The sequence below is a fragment of the Leptonychotes weddellii genome, chromosome 8 (assembly GCF_054177405.1).
Source record: "Leptonychotes weddellii isolate Sample4059 chromosome 8, ASM5417740v2, whole genome shotgun sequence".
Lineage (NCBI taxonomy): Eukaryota > Metazoa > Chordata > Mammalia > Carnivora > Phocidae > Leptonychotes > Leptonychotes weddellii.
Window position 1 is genome coordinate 128,292,144 of NC_138376.1, and position 17,196 is coordinate 128,309,339.

Here is a 17,196-nt window from a genome sequence, read left to right on the forward strand (position 1 = left end):
CTTTAAATGTTTTGAAGCGATTAACAGATCAAAAGCAAAAAATCACATGAATATATCTATAGGAGGTAGAAAGTCATTTGACAAAAATTCTGCATCCAACATCCACTCCTGATGCTGCTGTTACCAAAAGTCCTGAGGCAAGGCTGGGGAAGGAGATGAAGCTGGAGCACAGGGGGCCCCACAGACCGTGGGGAGGGTTGCCTTACAGTCGGTGGGAATCCCGCCCATGGCTGGGTACGGGTGCATGATGGAGCCAGGTTCGAGTTTAGGAATAATCAGGCTGATGAAGTCTCCTGTCTCTTCCCAAAGGCCAGCACTTAAGTAAGTGAGAAAACAGAAGAAGCATCCCCACAACATCTTTACCATTGTTACTATCATGACGTTCTGGAAGTATCAGGCAACGCCGCCGTCAGATGAGGAGAATACAAGGTATCACACTTGGAGTGAGGAGGTCAAGTCACCATTAGTCGTAACTGATCACCTGAGGTGCTTGAAAAAATAATCTGAAGAGCAAGTATAAATGACGTAAGAAATCAGTACGGTAGATAAGTATACAGAATCAGCGTGCAAACATCCTTTGCCCCTCTCTTTCTCTTCTTCTTCCTCTTCCCATTCCTGAACAATTCAGTCCTCAGGTCATTAGATGGGGCCAGACAGGCAGCTCAGCCAAGGTCAAGGGCAGCACTGTGCTGGACCAGATCTTCGCGTCACCGCCCGGATGCATGAGGACGGTGTCCACACAGGGGAGCGGTGGCAGCAGTGAGGGAAGAGAATTCCTCAGATAGCACAGGGCTGGATACAGCTGGACGGGTTTCTCACGGTCAGAGAAGAGGGTGAGAAAAGAAACACCTAGAGTGAATCCTGAGACAGTGGATTAGAATGATGGTGTTGGCATGAACTCTTGGTTTTGAATATAGATAAATATAGAAAAAACTAGAGATGTGAACATGCTTATACGTGTGTGTATGTCTCGGTCTCTCTACATAGGAAGACACAGAGAAAGAGATCAAGACTGAGATAGACATGTATTCGTCCAAAGATACAGAAGCTACCTCGAAGGAGCTCACACTTGCCAAATCGGGGACAATATGAGCCTCATAGTAAATAGTGGCTGTAATGTATCACAACCTGTGAATAAGGAGAGCCAGAGTCCAAATTCAGATAAATCAACAAGTGAATAATTGGAAGTTTGAAGAGGAATAGAATGGATCAAACTACCTTCCCACAAATTCCTTGCTGCTCAGAAGGGGGGAAAGTGAAACTTTATAATGGAGAAAACTGGAAGACACTACCTTAATCAAATGAACGCGTGGTCAAGGTGGACACCGTCAGTAATAGGACAAACCTAACTCTCGGGCCATCTGTTGAGATGCAATAAGGAAAACACAGCACCATTTCTATGATATTCCTCCCAATGGGAGGATCTAACCATGAGGACACATCAGAACAAACTCAAACCAAGACACGTTCTACAAAATAACTTGGTCATAATCTCTAAAAACACCAAGGTGCTGCAAGTCTTTGAGAGACCGATGAACTGCTCCAGACTGGAGGACACCAAGGACAGGGGCCATGGGTGGCTCAGGACCCGATCCTTTGCTACTAAGGATGCTATGGGAACGGCTGGCAAAATGTGAGTGGGGTTTGAGGACTGCATGGTAGCAATGGACCCATGACCAGTCTGGTTTGGGTGGCAGTGTTGCATTCATGTAGGAGCCTGCCCTGGTTTGTAGGAAGTGCACACTAAATATTTAGTCAGGGTAATGGCTCTGGGAAAAAAAAAAAAAACAAGGCCGTTCTACTGTACTTGCAACTTTTCTGTAAGTTCGAGATCATGTCAGGATTTAAAAAGCAGTTTACAAAAATATCCATGGTGTTCACCATAGACAAGAAACTAGTCTAAAAAAATTAATGGGGAAAATAATTCCATTTACAAGAGCAATTAAAAAAAAGGATAAGCTTTGTTAAGAATAAAGTTAGAGGAAACGGGCAGGAACTATAATGAAAAGGAGTGGGAACCAGTCCTAAAAAGAAAACACAAAAGAAAACATATTTTATACCTGTTGTATCTTTTCAATGTTTACAAATTACATTTACTTTTTATTCAAGAGTAAATTTTAAAAATTGCAGCAACAAAGAGAGCACATTGAAGGAAAAATGATCAGAACAAGGGTTTTCGGTGAGCCTTACTGAGTCCAGTGACAGCTGTCCTAAAGAAATCTCTTCTAAATGAAGGGAAAGTTGCAGGAATGGACTCGGGTTGTTAAATCCAAAGCTTGTGCGTGAGGAACAGCTCCTTGCCGCCTCATGAACATGTCAAGATGATTCAACTCAACCCAGCCTGCAAGAAATGGATCACTCCCTTCCAGAAGCCTCTGTGACCCTTTGGATGGCTTCCATGAAGCTACTCGCTTAATGGCTCGTGTAACACATTCTTATCTTCCTGCAAAGACTGTAAATTCCTTAGGGGCTGGAAAACGCGCCCTTGCCTGTCGGCCATCTAAGGGGCTGGTGCTTCGCACACAGTGAACATGAGACTGTGTGATGGTGAACTCATTTTCTCTTCTCTCTCTCTCTCTCCATCCACACTCAGACCAGATTGTTAATGGTGCCTCATCAGTTAAGAACCAAGTTGAGTGGCCAGGGAGTAAAATAATAGTAATTTACTGCTTCTAGTTTTAAAAAGAGAACTGGAAAGTTTAAGTCGTCAGGCCTGCGTTCTGAATGCCATAGCTGTACCAAACATTTCCAAAGATGATTTGGCATTAATTTCTGTGTATTGGCATGTAGATAGCCACAAAGCATTTCTTGATTTATTTCATTATTTTACCTCTTTACCTATCCAATCTAGACTGGTGAGATTTCACACTTGAAGGGGAAAAGTAAAGAACTGTATGTACCCACTGCATTTAACGTTAAACATTTTAAAGTATAAAATAGCAAGTGATACCTGACAATGCACCAATCGCGGCATAAATGGGGGGCGCTAAAGTCCAGCCTCCTGGGCTCTGGGCGGGGGGGGGGTTGGTGGTGAAAAGCTACGCTCTGTATCAGTGGACGCCTAAAAGAATCTCACTTAAAAAAAAAAAAAAAAAGGTAAATAGCCCCCAAGCACATGCAGATTGAGAATTAGACGTGAAAAGTTTCCAAGAGCACAGAAATGATCTTTGGAAGGAGAGTGTGCCTTTCGTTCTGTGGTGTCAGGTGGAGCACAGTTGGTTCCTCTCACTGATGGAGCCGCGGGGAAACAAGACCCTCCCTGCCCATGAGGACTGACTGTGTGCCAGGAGGAGAGGGGTTCCCGCCAATCCCTCCAAGCGCCCCACACCCAGCTGTCTGAGCTGCCCTGCCAGGAGCGCCCCAAGGGTGGACCTTCCCATCTGTCCTCCTGGTGGCCCTCCTCCCACCTCTCCCTGCGGGATCCACCACACGGGTGTGCTCCGGTCGTAGCCACGAACATAAAGTCATCTGTTGACGACCTACTCTGCGCTCCTCCCTAGAAGAAAAACAGGACTGAAGGCTTGATCATGCTCTTAAAATTGTTTTCAATCTAGCTGGGGAGCCAAAGTTCACACGGAAGCCTTGGAGGCACATCCCAGGAGCTACCCTGGGGAGGGCTGGGAGCAGGGCTGCGCTGTCAGGACAAACCAGGAGGTGGAGGCCCTGCAGGTCCTACTATGTTAACGCATTCTTAAGGCACAGAGCCCCAGGGAGATGATCCTTGGTCCAGAGATTTGCTTTAATGTATCATTTTTCACCAAGAGGTCACAACAACTCTGGCATCATGCCACAACTGTTACCAAGATACCTGTCAAATACGGTCCAGACCCATGATTTTACTACTTTTTCAACTCACAGTAGGAAATGTATTTTACAATAGACCAAATATACACACATGTCACTAAATAATACCTGCCCAGTCTGCTGGATTCGCTCTGACCCTCTGGCCCTCCCGTCCTTCCCCTCCCCTCCCCTCCTCCTCCTCTCCTCTTCCCCTCCCTCGCTCTTCTCCCCTTCTCTCCCCTCTCCTCCACCTCCTCTTCTCCTCTCCACTCTTCTCTCACTCCTCCCCACCACCACCCCTACACTGGCCCCTCCTCCCCTCCTGCCCCCTCAGCCTCTCCTTGCCTTCTCCCCCATTCCATTCAGTTTTTAGAAATCTGGTTGGGACTCACTAAAAATAGATGCCATGACTCACAAATAGGTTACTACCCACCATCTGAGAAACACTGGTTGAGGCCATTCCAAAATGTTACAGCACTTCTGCACATGCTTTATGAGTGAATGATAAAAAGGTTTACTAATGAACTTAGTTGAGATTGACTCAGGAATGTACTACATTAACAAAAGCTTAAAATCTTTAAAAAAAAAAAAAAAAAGCACGCAACGTTCTGAAGAAACACCCAAGTTCGTGGCATATAAAGGTATGTGCGGCTCATGGGAAGGTGGGACAGAGCAGCAGGGCGGGGAGTCCCTGACCCAGTGATGGCAGGGCGGGTAGGGACGGAACTTCCGGGAATATCCAAATACGTGTGGAATGACTTGGCGCTACTTATAAATACACTAACGCAATTTTTCATGCAAGGTGTTTGTTCTTTAGTGCAACTCATCCTCTTGGACATCTGGTCAATTTCCTTCTTCAACAAGACAGTTCCTAACGAAACTTAAGCATTTTTGCTTATCAACTATCCACCTTGTAAAGACGTCACTGAAGCAAAACAAGTCTTATCCTTACATTTTCTATCATCTCCAAAGCACCACATGATTCAGTCTATTAAATTATAAAATTATTCTTAAATAATGCTATCAAAGTTTATGGTAATTTTTAATCGCTTTCCCACACCATGCAGAGACCATCCCTGGTAATTAGTACAGAGCTTCTAATCAATGCACAAGTGTTTGTTTCTCCAGGTTGCCGCCCCCCGATGCATACATTTTGGACAAGTAATAACTTATTACTCTATGGACTACACCATGTGTGTCTGTAACACACTCCTTTTCTCTAGACTCTTTCAGGCCAATGGGAGGAAGAGGGGTTCAAAAACTACTGAACCATGATCTTCATGCCATACTGAATGTGGTGCGAGCTGAGGACACCACCCAGAGCTCCAGACTCGGGAGGAAAAAGGTGCCTCCCTGGTGGAGGTGGCCCTGGCTTCACGGAGGAGGCAGAAATGAGGAGGGGCCTCCACGGATGCTTAAGGTTTCCATAACGAGACACCAAATGGAGAAAGAAGCTCTCAGAAGAGGAAACTTCGTAAACAATCACAGAAAGTACTTGTCCACTTAGCTGAAAGGTGGGGAACCTGGAAGGAAGGAATAGGGTGAACGCAGATATCAGAGCTTACCTGTGTGTCGAAATTTTCAGGTGACACACCACTGGGGCCTCTATTAGCTCACTGGGTCTCCCTTGGGACCCCAGTGTGGCAGACCTTCATGCCGAAGGAGAGCGTTGGTGCGTAATTTTACTAGAGAATAAAAGAAGTGCTGGTGATTTCCTGATGGAAGAAGGGGCAGGAGTGGGGCTGCCTGTCTCAGTGAGGGGGTGGCTGTCCTGTTTGATGCACAACCTCTTATAGAAAGAGACTCTACCCCATCACAGAATGAGAAATTTTGTCTTTGGGCTATTTCAGCTGGGCTAGCAGGTGCCGCTGCTCAGGGCCATAAGGGACTGACCTGTTGTTGACCTTGTTATCTGGGGGAATGGATGAGGTAGGAGAAAGAGCCAAGTCCAAGGCTGTGGGTCCCACCACTCTATCTGTGACTGTCCCTGAAGTCCATGCGCTGCTCCAGAACCTTCCTGAAAAACCCTTCGTCTGTAGTTCCTTCTTTTTGTATTTCACCACTTGTAACTGACTGGCACCTCACAACACAGATGGACCAAAGCAGGGACAGCGGGGGGCATGGAGTCCATCTATAGGCTCCCCTAAAAGTCTGCCTTAACCTTTTTCTGTGATACCTTCTGTGCATCCTACATCCACAGAAAAGTTCCATTAAAAGGGGAGTGCAATCATTCATTCGCACATTTGTTCAGCAAATATTTACAGAGGACTTACTATTTCCAGGCTTTATTCTAAATTCTAACTTCTAGAAGTACACAATGGGAAGAAAGAAAGAAAGAAAGAAAGAAAGAAAGAAAGAAAGAAAGAAAGAAAGAAAGAAGAAAGAAAGAGAGAGAGAGAAAGAAAGAAGAAAGAAAGAAAGAAAGAAAGAAAGAAAGAAAGAAAGAAAGAAAGAAAAAATATTTCTGCCTTTATCAAAAATATATTCTCCTAGAGAGAGGCAGATGATTAAAAAAAAGCAAAATAAGAAAATCTCAGAGAGCATTTTGTCCTACGAGTGAGACCTCTCATCCCCACAGTGACCCCGAGGCCATGCCCATCCCTGAGGACCCCGTGTGGCCAGCACTTCACACAGGTGCACTGCTTATTCCAAAGATGTTTGCCAAATAGAATCCAATGGCATAAAATATATAGGAGTGGGGACACTGGATACTCCCTGTGGCTGTTCTTCCTTCAGACGAAAGCCTAACTCATTTCCAGTGGCTTCGCACAGGCCCTGTTCCCAGCGTCACTCTCAGGGACATCCTGAAATCCTGTCATTCTTCTGCATTGCATTTCAGACAATTAAATAACAATGATTTCAGAAACCTGACAATCAGACACACACTGAATAAGGAAGCCTGGAGGAAATGGGCAAGAAAAGAGCTTCATATAAAGCAGAGAGCAGGACAGATTGCATTAACATATTATCAGCGGATGCGGGGTTTTTCTTGTATGTTATAACAAATCATTCCTCCCTGTATACTTCAGACGTTTGTAATGAAGTCACAGCAAACTCCGACGCTTTGTCAGTGATTGTTGCGTATGCGTGGGACTCAGCACTTTTATCGTTTCAGACACTCGGCCCCCTTAGTGAGTTACCACGGAGTCTGCGGTCCAGTGCGATCTGTCCATTTCTTCACACCAACACAACCAAGTCTTAGAGGTTTGACCATCCAGGTCATCCAGTTCAACCTTCTAAAGTTATGGACGAGGAGACACACAGCAGCGTGCCTTTTGTTTTCCAGACACGTGTTATTTCCTTTCTGGTTCAAGTGTAAGAAGTCTTCGACTCCCATTCTCCTCTCTCCTCCAGCATCTCTGGTGCCCGAAACTGCATGGCCCTCCTGGTGGGAGCCAGAGAAGCGAACAGAACTATAAAAAATACCTGAATAGGCAGCTCTTTGCTCTCCAACTTCTGAAAGAATGTTCTTCAGCATCAGTTCTTCCTCCAGAGGTCATGCCCACTCTTTTCTATTAGTGATTATAAATCACCCTTTAAAAGATTTTTTCATAATAACAAAACAATCTAGTCAATTATTTTAAAAAATTAATCTGTTAGGAAAAAATCATTCCAACTGGTGTCAGGGGGGTCATGGAGATGTAAGCCAGTTAACAATCTAGATGTTTATCTGTAATGAGTTTTAGAGGCATAGAATGCCCTCCAAACCAAGGACCCATTAATAATACAGGGAAGCCACAAAACCCAAATGCCACTGTGATGTCAAGGAGATACACAGTTGTAGGAAACCATATGTTTGCTCCAGGCATTCACTCATCGGAGGAAGAAATAGCTACCCATAGTCGGTTTCCCTGCAGCTCAGGAAGTCTGGGGAATGTGAACTGCGAGTAGGCCATAGTTCCTATCCAGACCTGCCCTAGCTCCCCTCCATACAGAGGCTCCCCTTCAGGGGACTCTGCCGTGGTAGGAATCTGGAAAACTGCATTAGATGGGATCTTAGCCAATTCCATCAAAAATAGAAACTACTTATGTTTAAAACACTCATTAGATGTATGGAATGTCATAATGAACAACAGACATCATTTTCATTCAAAAATAATCCCAAAAGAAATAAGAGTGAAAGCTAGAGGACGAAACAATACACAATAATCAGGGTAAGGGCAGGAAGATGGACAGGCCAGGAGAGCAGGCTTCTCACCAGAGTGAGGCTAGGGAAACTGGGCTTCCCACTGTGCCTCAGCACACGGTGGCTACTGACATGTCTTATGGTCAAACCAGCTTCCAAGTAAAGAATAATTCCTCAGAAAGGAACTAAAATGAAGAGAATGTGAAAAGAATGGAAAACATCTGAGTATCTTCCCGTGGAATAAGATCAATCAATAAAATTATTCAGTGTTTTCGTCACAGACTTTCCCATACAGCCTTCAACAGAGCCATCATCTTCACAGCCAACTGAACATTGGGACATCCTCTTGTGTCTAAGTTCAAAGCAATGAAGAAAAGTAGAAGCAGAGCAAAGCATAAACTGTGGCAGGCATTGTCCATTGGCACGCCAAACTCTTAGTTGTAAAGACAAAATCTTTATAAGTTGAACGCTTTATGCAAATATCTTTCATCAGTATAATCTGAACACATATTGGACTCAGCTGGGACCCATGAGGGGACAGTATTCTGGCCGTGACTTTACACAAACACACACACACACCACACACACAACACACACAAGCATGTGTGTATGCAGGCTTACACATGCACACGTGTCAGATAATTTCAATGGACACCCAAAGAAACGTCCAGCCAAAGCTAGGACAGCCACTTCCTTTTCCTCTTTACTCAGCTAAATGAAATAGGATGGAGTGATCACAGTCGGGGAGAAAACCAAAACCATCCATGGTGTTCACCATGACCCAGGTAGGACCTTACCTTCATCCCCATAAGGGATCTCCTGAACAGAACCTATAAAGAGGGCAGGAGCCATTACAACACAAGAACCAGGAAATATCCATGCTGGACCTGAGGCAAATACCCACCAGCCATGACTGGGAACTGTGTGCACCCTGGTATAGATTGGTGGTAGGTAAGGGCATGAAAAGGCATGATGGATTTCTGTTCCTAGGTTCCAAGTCCCCACCATCTTCTCTCCAGGTAACCTGTTTACTTATCAGCTATTTAAAACTTTGGATCAAGCCAACCTGCTGACAGATGGTCTTATAATCAATGACTACCACTGAAATTTAATTTCCAATTGCCTTAATTTAATACACGCTATAATATACTTTCGATGGTTAAAACGAACAAACACATTGGCCTTCCAAGTCACTAGACTTAAAAGAAGCCCCTTCTGACATTCAAGGTCAGCTAGACTGATGTAAATATTTTCCACTGTTCTCCAGTGCGCATACTGTCAAGTCTGGCTGAGAGACCCAGAGGAAAAACAAGAACAGCACTGCGTTGGGGAGGTGGAGGAGATCCAGGCCCTTGGCCTCGCGTGGGGGTGCATGAGCAGAACCACAGGGCACTCACACGCCGGGTCTCACCTGGCCTCCCTGTCTCCCATGGTCACAGTGTGCTCAGCCATACGTCCTGCCATATACAGAGATGATCTGCCACCACTTTGGGCTTGTGCCCTGGCTACCATTTCCCAAATAAATGCATTCATCATAATACAGTAGTTGAGTGTTTACAGTCTTAATGGTTTCTACAGTTACATCCTCACAGGCGATTACCAAGTGGTATTTTCATTTGCCAGATACAAAGGATACAGTGAAATCATTAGATATTTGTAAGCTCTAGAACAAAACCAATTTGTACAACAAGTCATTTCAAAATTATTATAATCTCTGCATAATATGGATATAGGTACTTACTGTCGCCTATCCTGACTTGCAATATATTCTCTGCCGGGTCCTATTGCACTGGGGAATGAGCAAATTAGCTGCTGCTATTAGTACAGGACCTCCAGAGCATACCTTTTTCAGTTGTAATACCACGCATTCCCACAAAAAAAGAGGAGATAGGTCTGTTAAAAGAATTCTTATTTCTTTTTTAACCGGAAGTCATGTATTCATTAATTATTAGAATGCCATAAAACGGTCCCGTGTTGTTATTTACCATGATAATGACGTCAGTTCCCATAGATTTCATAGTTGTTTAAGCAGAAGAACGGGGTACGCATCTTTGAGAGTAACCCTCAGGCCAAAACCAGATGCTGGAGACAGAGCCGAGGAATGTGTCAGATACTCATGGTGATACCAAATTATTCTCCCCAAAGATGGAAAAAGACCAACCCTTCAGGTAAAGCCATTTGCAATATTTGAATTTATTACCAAATGCCATTTTTCCAGTAAAATTAGTTTAAGAAATGTACTGACTTTTGCTCTCAGATCATAACTGAGCAAATAAAGTCAAAATATGGGCAATCACTAAAATACAACCTATTTCTAGGTAAACGGACAACACTACTCTCATCTATTTCTATCAAATCCAAAATACACTGTCCAGGGATAGCCTACACCTAACCTCTGCCTTGACACACACAAACCATGCAAAATGTTCCCAGTGGCCACAGAGATTCATGTCTTTTGTGCAGGAAGGACTTGGTGACTTTGTCTTTCTTATGACGTCAGGGCAGAAGAGCCATGACTCCATTTTGGAGACACACGCCCATGTCTCCTGGTGCTCTGCTCAGACCTGCCCCTGCCACCAACCAAGACCACAAGGCTCAGTTCTGGAAAGGAAAGCAAATGCTCAGAAGAACTCCTCCACCTGCCCGGGTCCAGATCCCACCCCCCCCTCCATGAGCCCTTCCATCTCTTCTTCCACAATTAACCAACAGCAAAATATTTGCATCTGGGTCATTTTTCCTTTGTCTTTTAATGACAGCCCAGAAAAAGCTTGACTGGTTCCTTTGGGCTTACCTTTAACCAAATACACAATGATTTAAGTGAAATAAAAGGTGTCTGTTTGGGTTTCTTTGATGTGGAAATCAGATACCCAGGTATTACTTTTGTTTGCATAGGAAATTTCCCATCTTCACTTTTTCCTTGGTATTATTCTAGGGAAAGGAGTGCCTCACTGCTCTTATCACAACAGCTCTCCTTGGAATCACAACACATCCCCAGATTTGCTTCCAACCTTCCCTCTAACTTCAGTAGAACGCAAAGGGCCTGCCTGTGCAAGGGTGAGGATTCAACATGACGCAACCCTTAGCATCCCTGGATTGGAGAAGCAAGGGAGAAGGCAACATCATCCCTGCCTTCCCTCCCCGGCCACAGGCACGAGGGGGACAGCATCAGCACCCCACCCTCTAGACACAGGTTGTGGGCACGCAGACAGCCATGCAACCTATATATCCACAGGATGGTCTGTCCCACCAGTGCACAGGACAAGGCAGGCAGAGGACCGGGAAATGGTCAGCAGCCCCCACTCCACACCTCCCTGGCCTCTTCCTGCCTCCTTTCCCATCCCACCCCCACCTTCCATTTCTCCCCACAGAGCTTCAAGTTCTCCCAAATTTGGGTCTCCAGCACCGGCTGAATCAGCTCATTCCCACCCTACCCCCAATTGCCTGAAGACACAAGTAAAATCCCATTTGTGGGGGGAAAAAGTCTACTCAAGTTGCCTTGACATGGGAAGCTGTGACGAAGACCGGCTAGAGCATTCCTGCAGAGGATCTCAACTCCAAAAGGCTTCCCGGCCGCTCCTTTTTCCTCTCCTCCTCCCCCTCCCCCTACCTTGCTCCTGGTGGCCGCGGCCCCCAGACCAGGCAGCGGGTTCCTCCTCTGGGCTCAGGGACTCTCCACCTCCTCCACCCTCGAGGGCTTTGCGTTTCTTCGACATCTCTCTGCCCTGGGCTGGGGCTTTGGGGGTTTCTGTTCCCACCCCTGGCCCTCCCCCCTCGGAGAGGAGAGTGAAGGTGGGGTTAGGTGGAGGGGAGTGAGCGAGGACGGAAGGGGTGGGGAGTAGAGACCAGGGAGGGAGATGGAGGGCAGGCCCTTTGGAGAGGCAGGGAAGGCAGGAGGCAGGGAAGGGCACAGAGATCCCACAGTCCGTTAGGCAGAGCTGCCCTACGTCTAGGGGGCTGTTTGCGCTCGCTGGCGCGCTCCCTCCTTCCTCCTTCCTCTTCTTCTCTCCACTAGAAGGGTAAGCTGAGAGGGGAGGAGAGCTCAGAACCCAGGGAAGAGAGGCTCCTCGGGCCCCTCTGCTGATTTCTTCCTAATCTGGGAGGGGGTAAGGTGGGATGCTCTGTATTGGGACCCCTGGCCCTGTCTATTCATGCAGGAGTGGGGTTCTGGGAGGGGGGCACTGCTTGTGATGTTTGGTGGGGGATGTTTTCAGTGGATTGCAAGGAAAATTGGGTGGAATGAAGAAAATAAAATGCTGCAGAATGCAATATAGTGATGCCTTCAGGTGCTGGAGACTCGGAATCCTCCTCCCCATGACATCATGTAGTCTTTTGCGAAAAGGGGTTGGGAGAGGTGGGGGGTGGAGGGGCAAGAAGAGTGGCAGCAGAGGTGAGGGTTGGAAAGAGGAGGAGGGGGATCTTGCCCCCATCCAGAACTCAGGAGGGAGGCCAAGAAGGGAGCAAGGAAGGGGCTGGGAGCACCAGCAGCTCCTCTTAGCTTCTCCATCAAGCACCTGCCACTAGCATCACCGCGGATGCGGTTTGCAGCTGGGGGGCAGCCTTCACAGGGAACTTGGAGCTGCGAACTCCGGTCAGGAGGCAGCCCGGAGGCAATCTCTCAGCGCTGGGGTTGGCTGCAGTCTCTCTCACCTCCTGTGCAGCCCCTTGAGCCTTACAGACTCAGGTTTATTCTTCCCCAAGCCCACTAGCCAACCCTCCTCCAAAGCAGTCATGTCCCCAAACCACACACACGCACACTGTCTTAATGCCAGAAAAGATGGACGGAAATGATGGGGGGGGGGGGAGTCGGAAAAAGGTCGGAGTTAAGTTTTTCTGGACTCTCAAGGGTTAAATAATAGGTAAAAGCAACTATCAACTTACCCGCCAAAGTGTGCTGAAGCGCGGATCTGCTCTCCGCTTCATTTCAAGTTGGTACGTTTAAAAAAGAGAGAGGGAAACGGAGGGAAAAAAGAAGCCAACCGGCCAGGAACACGGTGGGTCCAGGGCTCCATTGAGAACTGCGCAAAGCAAGTTGCCAAGCGAGGCCGGTGGCCCAAGTTCGGGACCTCTCCAAGAACGCTCCTTCTGCTCCGCTCAGCAGGCATATTCCAAAGGCTCCGGGCACCCTGGGTTTCGCGCAGATCTTCTCAGAAAAGGGGGAGACAACTCTAAACCGGTGTGGTATTCTTCTTTCCCTACCGCCCCCCACCCCCGGGATCTCCAGGGAAGCCGCGTGGAGCACTCTAGGCACCAATGAAGACCGGTCCATTTCAGCTCATCCTCTCTGCGGCCGCAAGTTTGGACCCGCACATCTAGGGAGAACATGAGTGCGAGTGTGAGCTCGCGCGTGTGTGCGTGTGTGCGCGCGTGTGCCAGGCTCTGCGCCGCGCACACTGGGCATTCGGGGGTGCATGTGCTCTCAGGAACGACTCTCCCTGGCTGCCTGGAACTTGGAGAGTTTTCCTTTAAGCCGGAGCTGCAGCTCGGACACCCCCCGCGTCCAACAGGAGGCGATGACGTCTGTAGCCTCGTTGCCACACAAGTCCCCAGGCTGCCGCTGCCGTTCATTGACAGGAGCGGGCGCTCCGACGTCAGCAGCCGGACCTTTGGCTCGGAGACGGCTCCCACCCCCGCACCTGCCAGCCCGCCCCCGGAGAGGGGGGGCGGGTAATGAAATCAGAGCCGCTGGGGAGGGGCCGGGGAGGCTCTGGGGTTGGGTGGGGGGGACTCTGATCTGCTCGCTTTGTCCTGGAGCTCCGGAGTATATAAATAGTGCTGTCTCCAGCCAGACTTGCACCCCCTCTTGCACGCCCCCGCAGTGCTCCCCCCGCCTGCCCCGGCCCCTTGTCACTTAGTATCTGGCTCGCTCAGTCTGGAGGGAGGCGGAGGAGGGGGCGGGGAAGCGGGGAGTGGAAGCAGACGTTGCTTCTCTTGCCTCTCCCCATTCATAGATTCGGTCGGAGTCTCAGGGCCGCGCTGGGCTCAGAGAATCGCAGTGAATGGATGGATGCCCGCGCGCGGGGACCACCAGTCCGCGAGGATGTCACGCCTGCGGGGGGCGCAATCCCATGCGGCGACAATCACCCTCGCCTTGGGGGGGGAGGGGGGAGGACCCCAATGACCACCCTTAAAAGGCCAGGGGCCTGCCCTTTCCTGCCCCTCCAAGCCCAGGGGTCTTTTTCCCTGTGTAATGCAAGCACGAAAACAGAAGGGAGCTGTGCTCAGCCCCCACACGGGGAGAGGGGGAGAGCCGGGCTGGGGAATGGGCCAGGGCCTGTCTGCCACCCAGACCCGTAGCTACACGGGTGGCGGGAGGGGGGGGGCACGTGGCGCAGGGCAGTGGCTGGGGCCAAGGGTGTCGCTTCCCTCTGCGCACCACAGGCAACTCAAACCCGCTCGCTCGCCCTCTGCTCCGAGCACCCAGGGGTGCAGGGCGCCTGGGTGGGGGTGCAGTGGGAGGGTGCAGGGGAGGGGGTTGGCCGCAGGGCTGTTCCCCAGCGGAGCCGGACTCCCAGGAATCCGTGGGCTCACGGCCCCCACGCGCTGTGGCGGGGAGCCGCCTGGTGGCTCGGCCCATGCCGAACCCGGGAGAACGCGGTGCCCCCCACCCTCCTCACTGCGCACTGCCTTGGTTTCTCACCCGGGAACCCAAAGGATTGAGTTCTGAGGCGCCCTGCACTCCAAAGAAACTTCCCCTGCGCTCGCAAAGACGTCCATGGGACTCCGGGTGCAAATGTGGCTAAAGTGAATCTGCACTCCTTGGCTACCCCAAAACCTGCAAGCTGGGCGTGGGTGACAGCAGGCCACCAAGAGCATGGTGCCTGACTGCGGAGCCCTTCAGAGCCAGCTTCTGCCCAGCCTGTCAGAGAACTTTCCAGGGGCTCCTGCCCCATAGAAGGCTGCCCTTGCACTCGGGCACTGGACCCCAGTCCCTCTTGCTAGTAGAGGAAATGCCTTCACCGTCCTCCTCTGTGTCCCCTAAGTCATCCTAAGTCATCTGCAGGTTGCTCCCCAACATACACACACATGCCCTGGGTTTTCCTGGGAGAAAACCATCCTTAAGCCCCTGTTGTCCCTCCCCCACCCAGTCTCTCTCCTCTTCACAACCAACAGCACACAGACCTTCCCCCAGACTGTCTGCTTTCTCTCCTCCCAGTGGCTCTTGAACCAACCCCAGTAAGACTGTCCTAAGATTTCTGCCGCAGCTACTCAACAAAACTGCACTCTCACCCAGGCCACCTGCCACCCCGGGCCAGCTGCTGCACCAGGCAAAGGTGAATTTGTAGTCCTCGTCTGGCTTTGAGAGCCAACCACACTGGGCAGACTTCGTGCTTCCCTCCTACAAACACATCCTTCTCTTAGCCTTCAAGACACCATGCTCCTGGGACCGCCTCCCACCTTTCTGGCCCTATCCCTGGGGTCGCATGGGTTGAATCTGGAGCTCCCCAGCTTCCTACCGTTGGAGGACAGGACTGGCCCGCAGAGACCTTCCCTTCCCTCACGACCTGCTCCCCTGGCGCCTCACTCAGCCTCGTGGTTAAGTCCTATCTGAACACTGAACACGGAAGACGTTTTCATTTATGTATGTAGCCCAGGCCTCTCCCAGAAAGGCTGGACCCCAATCTAAGTCACACCTCCACCTGGTGCCTAGAAGGCACCAGAAACATAACAGGGCTGTAACTGGGTTCCTGATGTTACCTTCACCCCAAACCTGGTCTTCCTGCTGCTTTTCCCACCTCAGTGAATGGGCTTTTCAACCTTTCGGTTACCCTTACGCCGAATATGTTGGAGTAACATGGACTCCTGTTTTTTCCTTCCCTCACCTTCCATCTGTCAGCAAATTCCGTGCTAACATGTCCTAAACGTGTCTGGGCGCCAAGTCGCTCCTACCACCCCACTGACATGACCCCAACCCCACTACCTCCTGTGGGGGTTGTTGCTGTCTCCCCCTCACCCAGCTCCCTGCTCTGCTGGTGCCCCCCTCACTCTGCTCTCAACACAGCAGCCCGGGAGCTCCTCTTAAAATTCGACATCATGTCACTTCTCTACTAAAAATCATCCAGTGCTCCTCAGCTACCTGAGTAGCAGCCAAAGTCCTGATAGCGATCTGTAAGTCCTACCGCCTGGCTGCGCTTATTCATCTTGCTTCCCGCTCCATTGTCTCCGGCCCCACAGGCCTTTTCTGGAACCCACTTGGAGCTGGGCACCTGCTGATCCCTCTCTGGGCCCTTCTGCTGCTGAATACTCCCAGTGCTTGCTCTTTCCCCCTTCTCAGCCGTAGTCTGGGGCCTCCTCACAGAAGCCTCCAGAGTCCTCCCAGCCTAAAACTTGAACGCACTTCCTGTCCCTGGCCTTACTTCATTCTCCTCCTTGCATTACTGACGGTTTACTTATTTGCCTTGTTTATTCTATCTCCCCACTAAAATGCTAGCTTCATGATATGGGGATTTTTTTTTGCCTTTGTTTATAATCACATAAAAACTAGAGTTAGCTTCCCAAAAGTTCTTCACGTCCCCACACATTCAGGAGACGTTTGATTTGTTTGTTAGCAAGTACAAGAAGGTGCACTTGGAGGCTCAGGGGGCCTTTTTTCTGCCACGATATTCCCCAAATAAAATATCTATATGAGAGGCTGTGAGCCCCCACCCAAGATCACCTGTTAGGTCTCTGGGTGGTCCGTGAAGACTTTTCTCTCCTACAAACTGTCCTCTTCAACCACTCTCGCTCTCTCCCTGGTGGTCTTTCCTTTCCTGCCCAGGCCTTATGCCTGCTGTCGAGGGGCCCTGAGGGGACTTGCGGCCTCAGAGACCATGCTCTTTCCCTCCAGGCCTCTTTGTACTGTGTTCATAGCCCTTCTCATCCAGCACATGACTAGTCCAGTTCCTGAAATTTTAGAATGCCCAATCTGAGTCAAACATTTTATTCCTTCAGTAATCACTGAGCTCCAATCCTGGGAGTCCTGGGATCTCCCCTCCAGGCTCCTGATCCAGTGGGAGGGAAGCAGGTGCACACCCGCAAGAGCCCTTTGGCTGAGCACTCTCCCAGAGAGGAGCATTAGACAGAGAAGACCGCTGCGGCCGCTCTCACCTAGCCGGGTCTCGTGCAGTCTGCTAGGAACTCCACAGTGGAGATGGTGAGTGAGGCCAGAGGCTTGAGAGGGTGGATGGTCTGCAACATCCTGGGGCACTCCAGTGTTGGGCTGGAGGATGAACAGCTAATAAGGAGCCTTGTGGCCTCACTAAGGAGTTGGAAATGTATCCTGCAGGCCCTGATGGGCTTTCAGAAAGAGA

General features: G+C 49.4%; 1 long non-coding RNA gene across 2 annotated transcripts; it reads right to left on the minus strand.

Annotated features, from left to right (window-relative positions):
* Positions 1-618: 618 nt before the first annotated feature.
* On the minus strand, positions 619-13,419 carry LOC145723173 (uncharacterized). Of its 2 annotated transcripts, XR_014148061.1 has the most exons (3): positions 12,788-13,419; positions 1,718-2,024; positions 619-1,681 (listed from the first exon to the last, which is right to left on the minus strand). It is a non-coding gene; the product is annotated as an uncharacterized LOC145723173 (long non-coding RNA). The 2 variants fall into 2 exon arrangements; XR_014148060.1 differs by lacking the exon at positions 12,788-13,419 and having other exon boundaries at positions 1,718-3,946.
* Between the last annotated feature and the right edge of the window lie 3,777 nt (positions 13,420-17,196).